We start from the raw sequence: 14,333 nt of genomic DNA on the forward strand, positions 1-14,333 counted from the left end.
TGTAAGTTCAGTGTTGGTGAGCAGGGGCAGAGGTTAAAAATACACCCAACAAAATCTAGAACCTGGTACCTTGCTTTCTGTCCCATCTGTCAGGAATGTGAATACTTTCCTGGAGGCTTGGGTGTGAAGGGAGGTGACGGGCCAGGGTATAGGGTTCCTCTTCCTCTGGATTCTGTTCACAGTGTAGTAAAGCAAAGATAAGGAGGACTATCTAAAGCTTTGGGGGTTGGGAGGAGCTAGGAAGCAAATTTGTACTAATAAACAATCATGAACCTTTTTTTTTTTCTTTAATCATGAGCCTTTTAATTTCTCATATACTCTGAGTGTTAAGCATCTGTGGCAGGAAGGGTCTCCTAGTGCACACACAATGCTAGTAACTCCCATCTTAGCTTCTACCATTTACCACACAGACCACCAGGTACTTTGTAGTCTTGATTTCTAGTTTCCACAATGAGATGATGGGGAAAGTATTGTAAAACTCTGAGTGTCTCTCTGAGGGCACACAAAGGAGCATGTAGCTATGAAGTGGTAGAACCAAGATCCAAACCCAGAGGGTCTGAAATCTTTCCCGTCCTCTCTAAGTGATACCTCATTGTTGGCTTGGTTAGGGCTCATTTGGTTGCAAGTCATTTAAGTCTACTTTTGGATCCTTTCAAACCCCACTTAAAACACACTTGGAGTTTAATAAAATCCATTTAAACTCAATTCCAGTATACATGTAAGTGGGGATTAAGCGTGGAGATACAGAGGCTCCTCACCAGACCCTCAAGCGGGTCTGCATCTCCCGAATGAGCTGGAACCAGTACTTAGCTCCCGGCAGTCCTCATGATGTTGTCTGTTTTGGCTTTTCCGTACACCTCAGCTCACTCTTCTTTCTTGCTGTCGATGGGCATCTCCTGGCTCTTCCTGTGAATTCTCTCCACGTGCTGCAGCTTCCAGCCAGCAGTCGTTGAGGTTAACGTGAGACAGTCAAGGCCCCAGAGCGAGATACCACCTGCCACAGTCCTGATAAATAGATTAATTGGCCAGGTTTGACAGAAACTCCCCACCCCAGGACCCGTCATTTGGGACCAGCGGGGATACTAAAGCTGTATACATCCGGCTTGTGCCCACAGTAGCCAGGAAGGAAAAAGGAAGAGCAGTTCTCAGACAAGTTGGGAATGTGTGTGCGTGTATGTGTGTGCACGTTTGCGTGTGTGTCTGCACATGGAAACCCGGCAGGCAAATGTTGTCCTGTAGGTCTGTGCAGATTACAGGTATCTCCTGTTTGTGGTGATTCTGGTGGGGGCATAGTTTCCCACACTATCCCATTGAATTCTGTCCCTGGTGATGGTTTGCCACAAGGGATAAGATGGAGGGTGCTGGGTGGTGGCTGAAGGAAAGCCAGGGAAGAGAAGAATGTGCCTATCACCTTCTCAGCATCAATTCCAGGCATCTGTGAGCTGCAAATAAGCCAACTAGGCTGGCTCGTTTATTTACTCATTCATTTCTTCACTCATCTGTTCATTCATTCACTCCATAACCCATTTTCTATTCAACCCACTTAACAGGAGGAACAGCCCTAAATACAAAGGTTCCCCATTGCCTGTAGGATAACCATCTGAACACCTCACCAAGGCTACTTTTGCAGATCATCTGTCACTTTTCCTTGCACGTCCTTGCAGCTCTAGTCAGGTCACAGGGCTCTTTCGCCTTCTTTATTCGATAAATGAGCATCAGTTGGCTTTAAAGCAAAGTCCCAGCATTCTCTTCCTAACTTCTCAGCAACCGTCCCCTCCTACCGCCAGAGCTAAGTGATGTTGTACCCGCCACATTTTCAGTACTCCACTAACTTGTGGGAATCCAAACCCCTCCCGGAGATCCCTTATCATCAGATGTTGGAAGGTTGTCGCAGTTAAGTATGCACATCTGACCTGACTGTGATGGGAGACAGGGCCCTGAGACCTGGAGCACACGACGGAGCAAAGTCGTACGACAGGATGCAGTGGCCATAAGCCACCGTCACTATACCACAGGCTGGATCAATCTGTTCGCATGTCTGTCTCCACCACGGTGCCACGGGCACAATTTTTATCTCGCTAATTGTGTATGCCTTGTCCCTCGCAGAACGGTTGGCACATAGTGGGCTCCCCATAAATTTCTGCTGAATTGATGCAAAATAAATGAGTAAAGTATAAGCATGAATGGCTGTAAGGCAAGAATATTAAGTGCTGTAAAGGTATCTCTTCAATATAGGTGTCAGCCCTGGCCCAGGATGTTGGAAATCTTGGTCCCATGCATCTCTCATGGTACCCTTCCCTGGCTGATGTCCTACTTTACTGCTGGCATTTTTTAATTACAGAAGAAATCTACGGTTATTTCAGAAAAAATAGAAAATTGGATAAGCAAAAGTAATTTGTAATCCCACTCCTCAGGAATAACAACTGTTTACATCTGCTTCCCCAGATATTTTTCTATGCAAAACATATACATTGATGTGGGTGATTATCTTAGACAAAGTTAATCATGCCCCTTAAATAGAGATTAGGCAAATATGGAAATTTGTAAACCGCAAAGAAATAGCCTAGCCTAACGATAACCTTCTTTATAATTAGAGTTTCAAACAGTAGGGTAAGCTGCTTTGGGACATGCTGGAGTCCCTGGATATATATATTTTTTTAAATGAGAAAATTCCTTGTTTGCATTTCATAGGGGTGATTCATGCCTCTGATGATGGCTGGATTAGAGAATTTCTAGAGTCCGATATTCTGATCCATTAGGAGAATTCTCCTGGATTCCACAGGGGACACATTTTTCTAAAAGTGTGTGCTATGTTGAGAGCCAGGATGGGTAGTATTCTGTTGTATTCTGCAGCCTTGTCTTAACCAGCCTAAAGCCCCAAAGCAGCCTCTCCGAGGTTAATCTTTGAACACTCTTAGGCTTACTTACACTTTTCAGGTCGACGGAGGAGTTTTTGTCCCACGATGTGTCCAGTAATGCCTAATGTAGTCGTTGTGCAATCAGCATTAAATTAGTTATAGGATAAAATGAAACAAATCTGGTGTTTTGAAAAAGGAGACTTTCCTACAAGGCCGATTTGAGGGAAAGAAAGCCAAAGAAGATTTCAACTCAAAAAGCAATTTGCTTTGCAAAAGGAAGTTGGAAAATTACAGCCCATCATACCTAATTACTGCACACATTTGCGTTTGAATGCAAGCTCTCCCTCCAAGGAGCTGTCTCCACAATCCTTCCACTTCACCTCTCAGCAGCCAGAATCCACTGCTGATGGCAAAACGGTCATCGGAACAACGTGATATTGTCCATTTCCTGACAGGGTCGCAGGAGGTACTGACAGATTGAGTGCTGTAGAAAGTCCTGTTCCAAGGAAAGTAATGGGCATGTGATTATGAAAAATAGGATGGAGGAGAATGTAGATATTCCCATGAAAGCTAAATGAACTAAGTGTTTCTCCCTCAAATGTTAAGGATTTGAAGGATATAGGTAGATATTCCCTCCTCCAAGAGATGGAGCTTAATCCCACCCCTTCTGCTCTAGCGTAGGCTACCCTTAGTGATTTTCTGCCAAAAAAAATAGAGTATGGCAAACAATCAATAGTAGCTTCACAGTGGGAGAAACTAGCAAATGCCACTTTACCCAAGTGAACCCAGTGATGACCTCATTGGTGATGTCATCATCTGTGATGTCATCTGGATATCATGCACTCTGATGGAGGATAGGAAGGGCACTCCTCTGAAGACCCATAACCCTAGTCTGATAATGAGAAAAAAGTTGGACTCACCCAAATGGGGAGTCATTTTAGAGGATACCTTTTGGGTACTCCTCACAACTGTCAAGGTCATGGGAAAAAAAGAAAGGCTGGGAAACTGTCAGAGACCAGAGCAGATTGGGGAGACTTGACAACTAAATGCAACGTAGTATCTGGGATGGGAACTTGGAACAGAATGAGGACATGAGTGGAAAAACTGGTGAAATCCAAGGAAGTATAGAGTTTAGTTAATAATAACATACCAATCAACGTCAGTGTCTTTGTTTTGACAAATGTACCATGCTATTATAAGATGTTAACAATGGGAAACTAGGATGACGAGTATCTTTGCGACTTTTCTGTCAATCCAAAATTACTCTAAATTTAAAAGTTTACCTAAGATTCTCAAAGATTTTCTTTTTTTCTGTGAAAATTTTTCTGCTATCCATTAATGGACCCAGTTTATGCCTCTGATTCTGACCCGTCAGGTGGTTTTAAAGAAATTAGTATGTTCCTCATGAAAGGTGTCTATGCTCCCAATTATATGGCTCAAACACCAGACTTGTGAGTTGTGTTTCGGGAAAGTAAAAGCTTAGCGGGAGCATTCATCATTAACTGCTCGACAGCTGACCATATAGAGGCTCTGAAAACCAGAAGAGGGTCATAATGCTTACCCTAATTGTGTACAAAGTCCCTCGTAACAGCCTGTGTAGTGGCAAGACACAATGATAATCACCCTAGGTAAAATGGGCATACATGCGGTGATGTTAAAACTTTATTTTGTCCAGGAATGAGGAAAGGGGGCTTTAGAACGAATTGGGTCAAACACGGCTCCCAAGTACGGTCATGCCTCTGCAGCATCTCTGAGTGAAGAAAGAGAACTTTGATTCTTAGTTATGGTGAATCTTGCGCTTAATTTATGTGATTGGTTGACCTCCAAGAAGACAGGAGCCAAAACTTAAGATAGAATCAGTCATGAGGTGCCTGGTCAGTTAAATTAATCAGTCAGTTAAGTGGCTGACTCTTGATTTCAGTTCAGGTCATGATCTCAGGGTGTGAGATGGAGCCCTGGGTGGGGCTCGGTACTCAGCGGGGAGTCTGCTTGAGGGTTCTTGCTCCCTCCCTCTTCCTCTACCCTCCCCCATGAATAAATAAATAAATCTTAAAAAAAAAAAAAAAAGGACAGAGTAGGTCAGAAACAATTCAAAAGGTTTTTAGAAGAGGTTTCCACCCTGGAATGGGGAGAGCCATGGCTAACCAAAAGAACCTGTTGCCCCTTTGGAAAGAACTTCCTGCTTCCTCATTGTCCATCTCTATTAACTTTGTTTCCAAAATGAAGCTTCTCCTGAGTAGACATTCCTTCTCCTCTCATTCCTCTCCCTGATCTCCCATTCACTACTCTTATGTATTAAATTCAGTTTGGATTTGATCGTGATAACACACCAATAATTTTTGTCTCTTTTGTCTTGTTTTGCAGCTGGATTGAGAACTTCCATAATGGTGGCACCCACTGAGCCCCCCTCATCCAGGGTTTAATGTATTAATGAGTATCACATAAGCTTAATAAACGATTGATTGAATGGATGGGTAGAATGACAGATAAATAGACATTCTGTCAAGTTATTGCCTATGGAGGAAGTCATGACTCTTTGTAACTGTACTTCTTGGGGATTTTCAAACAGTAATTTTCAGTTCTGCCTCTTCAAATGAGATAGGGAGGCGTCCCTGGATCTCTGTGTTGGTGTCCCAGCCATGTCTTTAAGTTTCATCCAAAGGATCACAGTCCAAAGCAACTTTCATCACTATGACATTTATCTGAATTCCAGAAAGGAAAATCGAAACAAATTTGCACTCCTTAAGTGGGAGCATTGAATGGAGAGCTTGTAGAGTATCTCTTTAGTTTTTGGAATTCAGCCCTGGCAATTAGAGGAGAGTAGCCCGATGTCCTCTTTGTGGGTTATATGATCCTACACAGCTGCAGGCACTTTTCTAGGCTATTAAAATTGTGACTTAACTGGCTAATTGCCAAACATTCAGGGTTTGGTTGCTGAATCTTTTAATAGACTATTTTTCCTCCCACTGTCCCATTGTAATCTCTGACCCTTGAAGACTTGATCCATAATGAAACTACCATCTCCACCCTGAGAAATTCTTTTTTTCTGTTACCTTTCCCATTTATTTAACCTCTCAACCCTCATTGATTTTATACCAGCCTGCTGACATTTTTCTGGAATCTTCTTGTTTCTTGGGCATGAACTATGAAAAGGACAAAATACCATCCATTTGTATTCAGTGTGGTCTTCAACTAAAAACTGTTTACCTTCTTTTACTCTCCCTCTGCTTCATGAAATACAGTCTGGGTTCTTAAAGAACCTGGACGGAAGTCATGAACAAGAGGAATTCACATTAAGTAGGCACAGTGTCCTTGGTGGGGTTATGGGGTGACATCTGTACATCTTTATGGCTCAGGTATGGGATGCTCACATTCTAAAGAGATATCCAGGATACTCATAAATAGAGGGTAGAGTTTGGATGAATTTAAGAATGCATTATTCAGAAGTTCCTGTTGGTGAGGGATGAGCCTTTTCTGGGAGAATGGTTTACAGAATGCCGTCACGTGTTACATGTTACCTAATGATGATTAATTTTTGAACACCTTCATTTACTAAAGGAGATCAACAGAACCTGTAGTAGCGATACAGATGAAAAAATCATGTTATTAACCAAGTCTTTGGTCTTTGGAGGATCTGGTTGTGAATGTATGGGATATCCGGAAAGATTAATAAGATGACAAAGTTATTTCCAAACTCCTTTCTGTTTAGCAGTTGCATTATGGTTATAATTAATGTTACAAATCTTGCAAGGAATTCTCATTGCAGCTGGCCAATAACACTGAGGTTCTTGGATGTCCTTGGTTGGAAATACTTTCCTTTGAAGATGAGAATTACTGGAATGGAAATCATGGTTGAATTTTCTCAGAGGTGCTCGGTATGGACCAGCTGGTCTCAGTGTCATGACAAGGGTTGAAATGCTTCTGATTTATGCTTCATGAGATAAAGGCATGCTATCTAGAGGGGATGAGTAATTTCTTTTCATAGTAACTTAAAGCTAAGCATTTGCAAGGTTTGTTCTGAGATGCTCACCACCAATTTGGTCTTCAAACAAGGAAATTACAATAGAGATTCTTCGACCTGAACTACAGACCTTAGCTGCTGATGACTATGTTTATGTGAGATAAGTTACCCAGAAGCATAAGGTCTCTTTGTGTTTTCAACCTCGGCCATAGGTTGTATGATATACTGACTCCCTCTTGTTACTGTTTGAATTTTTTCATATATAATATTGTGCTTATCATTGAGGTTAAAGCCTTGGTTTCTCCTGAAAGGTTTAATCAATGCCAGCATAAATCTTTCATGAATGGGGTGGGTTCTCATATGGGAAAGAAGAATTCGGAAAATATCCTTAGATTGAAGGATAGTAAATCCAATGTCTCCTGATTTTACTGACTTTGGCCTGTAGTTTGGTGACTGTGGACATAATTTAGGGTAACCCCAGGTAGCATGGAAAGGTGGCATATACTAGAAGGAGACCTACCAAAGGAAGGGGGGAGATCATACCTCTTGGGAAACCTTAGTGGGAGAGAAAGAAACTATAGTATGTTAGAGCCAAACTAGCCATCTACCAAACCCATTTTCTCTTCTTGTAACACAAAAGCTGGAGTCATGGTAAAGTTTGTGTCCTAGTTCTATAATTTACTATGTCAGTAGTTTTGGTAGGAAGGTGAATCCCCAGGAGCAGACCATCTCTGAGTTGCACTGGCTGTTCTTGGTAAAGTGCTCTCTCAACTTCTCCCCCTAACCTAACCTTAAAATATTTGGGCCTATTTTATTAACGGAGGCAAGAAGTTCCATATAGGTTATGCTAACTCATCCATATGACCAAAATCTACTAATCTTACCATAACCATACGTTAGTCAAGAAAACACTTCTTAGGGGCACCTGGGTGGCTCAGTGGGTTAAAGCCTCTGCCTTCGGCTCAGGTCATGATCCCAGTCCTGGGATTGAGCCCTGCATTGGGCTCTCCACTCAGCAGGGAGCCTGCTTCCTCCTCTCTCTCTGACTACTTGTGACCTCTCTCTCTCTCTGTGTCAAATAAATAAAAAAATCTTAAAAAAAAAAGAGAAAACACTTCTTAGACTGAGAGGTCTGTGACAATCAAGACTTTATTGACTTGTTTACAATGCAACCCCAGTTCCTTTACTACCCACCCAATACATACCCTCCACTTACATCAACTCCGTGTTTTCAATAACCGAGTCTATCATGGGTAACTCATGAAGAATGTTGGAAATAAAACAAAGGAGAATCCTAGTCTGTACCTTCTAGAATGTGCTGGATGTTCTTTAGTGAAACAGAACCAATCACTATAGAGGGTGGATGAACTAATAATCCTCCCAAAATAAATAGATGTAATGTCTCATGCTAACCAAAGTCACACCCTTAATTAATTCTTGGTTGTTGATTTTTTTTCAAGTAGTTGAGTAGATGGTAGACATCACCGTAGAATGAGATATGCTAAATTCAACAAGTTGTTACGTAACCCTGTGTGTGTATCTGATTGACCATATGTCTGATCTAAATATCTATGGCTGGTTCTGAGTGAAAGTAGAAACCAGGAAACTGTCTGGGAGAAGTAGTTTATGGGATGATTGAAAGGATCCAGTTGCAAGAATATCTCTCTGACTTGGCTTTCACTGATCCATGAAACAAAGAGAACTTTATTCTTTTGATTTATGTCATTATCCTCATTAGGTATCCTGGGAGGGTTACCATGTAACATAGGAATTAGTCATTAATGTATTAGTCTAGTTCTTGTCCAGGGCCAGTTTTGCATTTGGTAGTGTCTATAGACATTTTTGGTTGTCACAGGTCAGGATAGGGTGGGCTAGACACTGGCATCCATTGGGGAGAAACCAGGGATACTGCTAAACATCTTACAATGCATGGGATAGCACATCCCCCAACCACGCAAATAATTATCTGGCCCCAAATATCAATAGTGCTGAGGTACAGATGTTGGTCAGAAGCCCGAGTACAAACTAAGTCATTGACAGATCCTCCCAAAGAGATAGCAGACTGGAGGTTTTAAGAGAGGGTGGGCAAGGTAGACAGAAAGGCATTAATAGAAAATTTGGAAAGCTGGAAGCTGAATGCTGGAATATGCCTTAGAGGCTACTGGCCAACATCTGTGAACTGAAAGGAAAATAATTACTCCTTCCTGGGAAATGTGCCAAATGTAGGCTCTAATTTTAGAATGTCAGAGTGTTACCTTAACTTGAGAAAGGTCAGGAGAGGTCTCTTGGTGGGGGTAAGAAGAGGGCTCATTGACCTGAAGTCAACACTGACCTCTTTTTTTTTTTTTTTAATTTTATTTTTTATAAACATATAATATATTTTTATCCCCAGGGGTACAGGTCTGTGAATCGCCAGGTTTACATACTTCACAGCACTCATCATAGCACATACCCTCCCCAATGTCCATAATCCCCCCCCCCCAACCCCCCTCCCCCCATTCAACACTGACCTCTTTAATGTGTCTCTCACTCTACCTATTCTGGATCCCAGGGGATACATTTAGGAGAGCTTTATGCTCTACCTTGGATTGCTGAGGGCACACCTGTCCCCAGAGACTCTTGGAGAACTTTCAAGCAGATGAACACACATCACATTCTCTCTCTCATTCCTCTTTTCAGAGTCTGACCCATTAAATAACCACCACTGAACCCACAATACCCAAAGTAGAAAGTTGGTGTCCTACCATGAGGTCCTTCTACTGACCCCAGTCTGACATCACTGAATGCCACAGGATCCTGGAACTGGAAGGGGCTCGAGAGGTCATTACTTTTGATTCTCTTAGTTGAATAATGAGGAAAGCAAGTAGGGGTCAGAGAAGGGAGGTTATTTGCTTAAAGTCAGAGAAGGGAGGTTATTTGCTTAAAGTCATAAGGGAAAAATTGGGTTTGCATCAGATTCACCGAATCCAAGTCTCATGTTTTCTCTACTCAGTTATGTTGTCTTTTGCAAAAAAGCATTAAGAGAGAAGCTCAATAAAATGTTTGTGATATTTTGTAGTTTAAATGGTTGGTTTAGATCCTTTGTTTTTTTCTTTGCTGTCATGCATTTCAAATTCAGTTTTTAAAAATCAAGTTTTCAATGTTTTTTATTGAATTGATAGTTGGTTTTTTTTAAAAAAAGATTTATTTATTTATTCTAGAGAAGGAGAGAAAGTGTGGGAACTGGGGCAGAAGGAGAGGGAGAGAGTCTCAAGCAGACTCTGCTGAGCATGGAGCCTGATTAGGAACTCAGTTTCATGACCCTGAGATCATAACCTGAACCAAAACCAAGACCCAACTGACTGCCACCCAGGCTCCCTGTTGACAGGTTTTTGAGATTGGTGTGTATTTGTAGTTACTATTGATGTGTCAAAAATTATCCCAACTTCAGTGGCTCAAAATAACCATTCCGTTTTTCTCACCATTTTGAAAGGACTCAGCAGGGCAACTCTTACTTTGTGTCTCTTGTGTGATGGCCTTGGAAGTTGACGGGGGCTGCAATGATTTGAATGTTCAACCCATCCAGACATCCAAAATTGCTCCTTCTCATAGTTCACAGCTGATGCCATGTGATCCCAGCTTCGTTGAGAGCTTAACTGGGGCTCTCTACCCACCACACCATATGGGTTTTCCCGTATCGCCTGGGCTTCCTTAGAGCATGGCTGCCTTAGAGAAGTCAGTGCTCTCACATCGGTGGCTCAGGACTCCAGAGGTCACTGTGCCAGGGGCCTGGGCATGAACTGTATTGGTTTTTATGGTTCCACCTTGGTAGTTAGTCCTACAGTCTACATTCTATTTGGTGTTAAGAGAGTCCCTTGGCCAAGATTCAAGGCTGTCATTCCATGTCTTGGTGGTGGGTTGTGACGAAGCATTTTCAGACATGTTTTAAAATTGTCACAGTTTGGTTTCTAGAATTGAAGAGTTTTTCACTAAAGAAACATTAATTTAGTTACTTCAGCATGTCCTAATTTTTTTTTTTTTTTGGCAAACTTACTAGCTTTTGAAACTCAATTCAGAAAATGTGAGGAAAAGTTACTCTTGTACAAATTGTTCAATGTCTTTCAGCCTCAGTCTCTTCCTCAGTGCAGTAGGGAGAGGGGTACCTAAATTGTAAGATGGTTTTGAGGATTAAGCAGCAAGTGGTGTCTGAAACATAGTGGACACTTAACAGTTATAATCATAGTATTGTTGGCTCTATGGGTTGCCAATTCATACCCTGATGCCTATGTCTTACTCTCAAACCGTCTAGACTATCTCTGAAAACCTGCTCTCCCAGAGTGGGTTGGGGAAGGCCATGACCTGCTGGGTTAGGGAACACTCAAGTGTTGGAGCAAGGCTGTGAGGTAACAGGGCTTCCTGAAAATGGGAGACACCGTAAGAGACCAGAGTCAACTTTTTTTTGCTTCATAGTTGTGCTTTAGACTACATTGCTTGGAAAATGCCATCTTCTTGGTGTTTTTGGAAACTGGTGGTCTGGTGTCCATGCAGAAGCAGGGTTGAGTCAGCCCGTCCTGGGTGCTCTTAATCTTTCATGTGTGTTTTGGAGGTGGATGGGTTCAGGGATTAAGGCACTGAGTGGCAGCTGCTGGCTGAACAAGAAGGCAACTCACCTCCTCCACATTGGTGCCAAGCCTTGGGTGGGCTGGGACCTGCAAGTGCTATTTGCTTGCTGTGTTTAGATGCATTCACTATTTGGCACTTCTTTTTAGTAACCCTGAATTCTAATTTGCAAGTTTCATGCTGTAATTTGTCATCTGTGTTTGGAGAGACCTCACAGGCCTCCTAGATGTAGAGATGGAACCTTCTTTCCAGTGAGTGTCATTTAAAAGAAATCAGAGACCATTTCAGGGCTGTGAGGCTGCTGATTGCTGTCATTATTACTATGACTCGAAGTCTTCACCATTTACGGGGTGGCGGCAAGTGTGCCTGGCGTTGACAAAGCACAGGATTCCAAACTAGGTCTTCCCAGAGGACATACCCTCAGCCTCTTTGAGTGTTTTGTTTATCATCACCCTCCCCCCAGTTAAGAGTGTTCCGCTGCCTTGAGACCATGGTGAAGAGGGTGGAAGATTAATCCAAGAAGATGCATCTCAAAGGTTCTTCAGATCTATTTTTAGGTTCTTCACTTTTTTTGGGCAGCGTCATGGCGCATATTTATTTACCAGTGGTTTATTGAGCATACGTTGTGACCAATACAAGGAGCTAAACATTTTACACCCACTTTGGTACTTGTAACCCAACTGTACCCATGAGCTAGGTACAAGGATTAGTCCTGGGGCTCCTGAGTGGCTCAGTTGTTAAGTGTCTGCCTTCGGGTCTTGGGATTGCATCCCACATCACGCTCCCTGCTCTGCTGGAAGCCCGCTTCTCCCTCTCCCACTCCCACTGCTTCGTTGCTTCTCTTGCTGTGTCTCTCTCTGTCAAATAAATAAAATCTTTAAAAAGAAAAAAAAGGGACATTAGTCCCATAATGAAAGTGAGAAAATGAAATCTTCAAGTGATTATGGTCACATAGGTTTATCTCAATTAAATGTACATGCTTTTGGGATGCTTGGGTGGCTCAGTTGGTTAAGCATCTGCCTGTGGCTCAGGTCATGATCCCAGGGTTCTGAGATCAAGTCCCGCACTGGGCTCCTTGCTTAGCAAGGAGCCTGCTTCTCCCTCTGCCTGCTACTCTGCCAGCTTATGCTCTCTCTCTCTCTCTCTCTCTGACAAATAAATAAATATAATCTTTTAAAAAAAGGACATGCTTTTAGAATAGGTACGAAGTCTGCCCACCTGGAGCTGTCAGAGAAAGGGAAAAGACTTATAGGGCTTTGGGTGCCCATGGGAACACAGGGCATGAGTGTGTGTGAATGTCTGCAGGGACTAGCCAGGGTTAAGAGGTGAAGGCTGAAACAGGATTCTTTGGTCACAATGCTTATCTTAAGGTGATGGGGAAAAAAAAGTACATCCTTTTCAACTCCTCTCCCTTTTCCCTACTCCAGCCTCATGGGCTGTCTTCATGTCCCCTACCTTTGCCATGTTTCTTCCAGCCACTGGACTCTGTATGCCACTCTCATTTAGCTCTATTTCACCCTGAGCTTCCTTCCCTCCCATCTTCACCTAGTTAATTCCTGCTTATTCTTTAGTTCTTGGCCTTATTGTGACTTCTTAAGGGAATCATTTTCTGACTCATGTCAAATAAGCTTATTTTACATGACAATACAAAACCTAGACACTTATCCCTAGTCTCCATTGTACACCCCTTTGGGTGACTACTTAGGTAATACCTGGGGCTCTAACTAGCTTGAGAGCCTCAGGAGGACAGGGATTGTGCATTTTTATGCTACCTGTGGTGTTCTGGTGCCTCATACAGTGTTTGATACACAGTTAGTTCTCAACAACGTCTGCCAACTGAATGAAAAATGGACCACATTCTATCCTACCCCGCACTGGACTCTGGATATCCTCTTACCTGGGAGGAAGATCAGTGATTTCCTTAACAATTAATTACATAAGGCTCAATTTCTAATTGGGGTGTTTGTCAAATTCTGGAGCCTGAGAACTATGAGAAAAGAATGAGAACTGTGGGATTGTTCATTCTCAAGGTTCCATCTAAGACACTCTAGCCAGAAAACATTACCCACCATTTTATTTTATTTTGTTTTACTTTATTTTGTAACACTGTGTTATAAAACCATGTCACCCATCATCTAGCTTCCATAATTATGACAAACTTTTCTTTTTATATGATAAACTTTTTATATGCCCCACTATTTCCACCAATACCCCCATAATATTGAAACAAATCTCATTTCATCTCATTCATAGATATTTTGGCTCATACTCCTAAAACACCTCTCTCTTTTGAACCCATTTCAGACTCAACAGGAAGTTTTACCTTCTACCTAAACTATATTTCTAATGATGCAGCTTCTGCCCATTTCCTTCGGGTTAAAAACAGAGAACCACCTGTCACCACTTTTGGTCTTACAACTGCTTTTGGTAATTGAAGTTTGTGATTAGTGCTCCCTTCCATCATTCATTACCAACTCCAAATTTAATAATGTCTTTTAGTTAACCAATGGACCATCACTAGTGAGTGTTCACACCGCTTGACTGGAAGAACAAATTTATTTTCGGCAATATGGTTTTCTTGGGCTATGAGCTGTGTCCTGTGCTCCTGGCTCATGAGTTTGGAAGAGATTTTTGTCTTATTCTTTAGAGATCAAGAATTTTAGAATTCAAAGTTTCTTCCAACCTGTGGGAAGAGAGTAGCAGAGTGCTAGCACCCTACTTCTGTGATATCGGGGTGCTGTGCAAAATGGGATGGGGATGGATGGTTTTTCCATTGTCAGTAAAATTGGACCTGAACTTGAGAAAATTGGGGAGAGGGGCATGGGCTACTTCTTTTCTCCCTTCACTTTAAGCCTGTGATGGTATTGATGTTCCCTATTTATTGGCATCCTACAGTAGTCTCCTATTTTTTTTTT

The sequence above is a fragment of the Enhydra lutris genome, unplaced genomic scaffold (genome assembly GCF_002288905.1).
Source record: "Enhydra lutris kenyoni isolate GAN:26980312 unplaced genomic scaffold, ASM228890v2 scaffoldscaffold29, whole genome shotgun sequence".
In the NCBI taxonomy this organism is placed as follows: domain Eukaryota; kingdom Metazoa; phylum Chordata; class Mammalia; order Carnivora; family Mustelidae; genus Enhydra; species Enhydra lutris.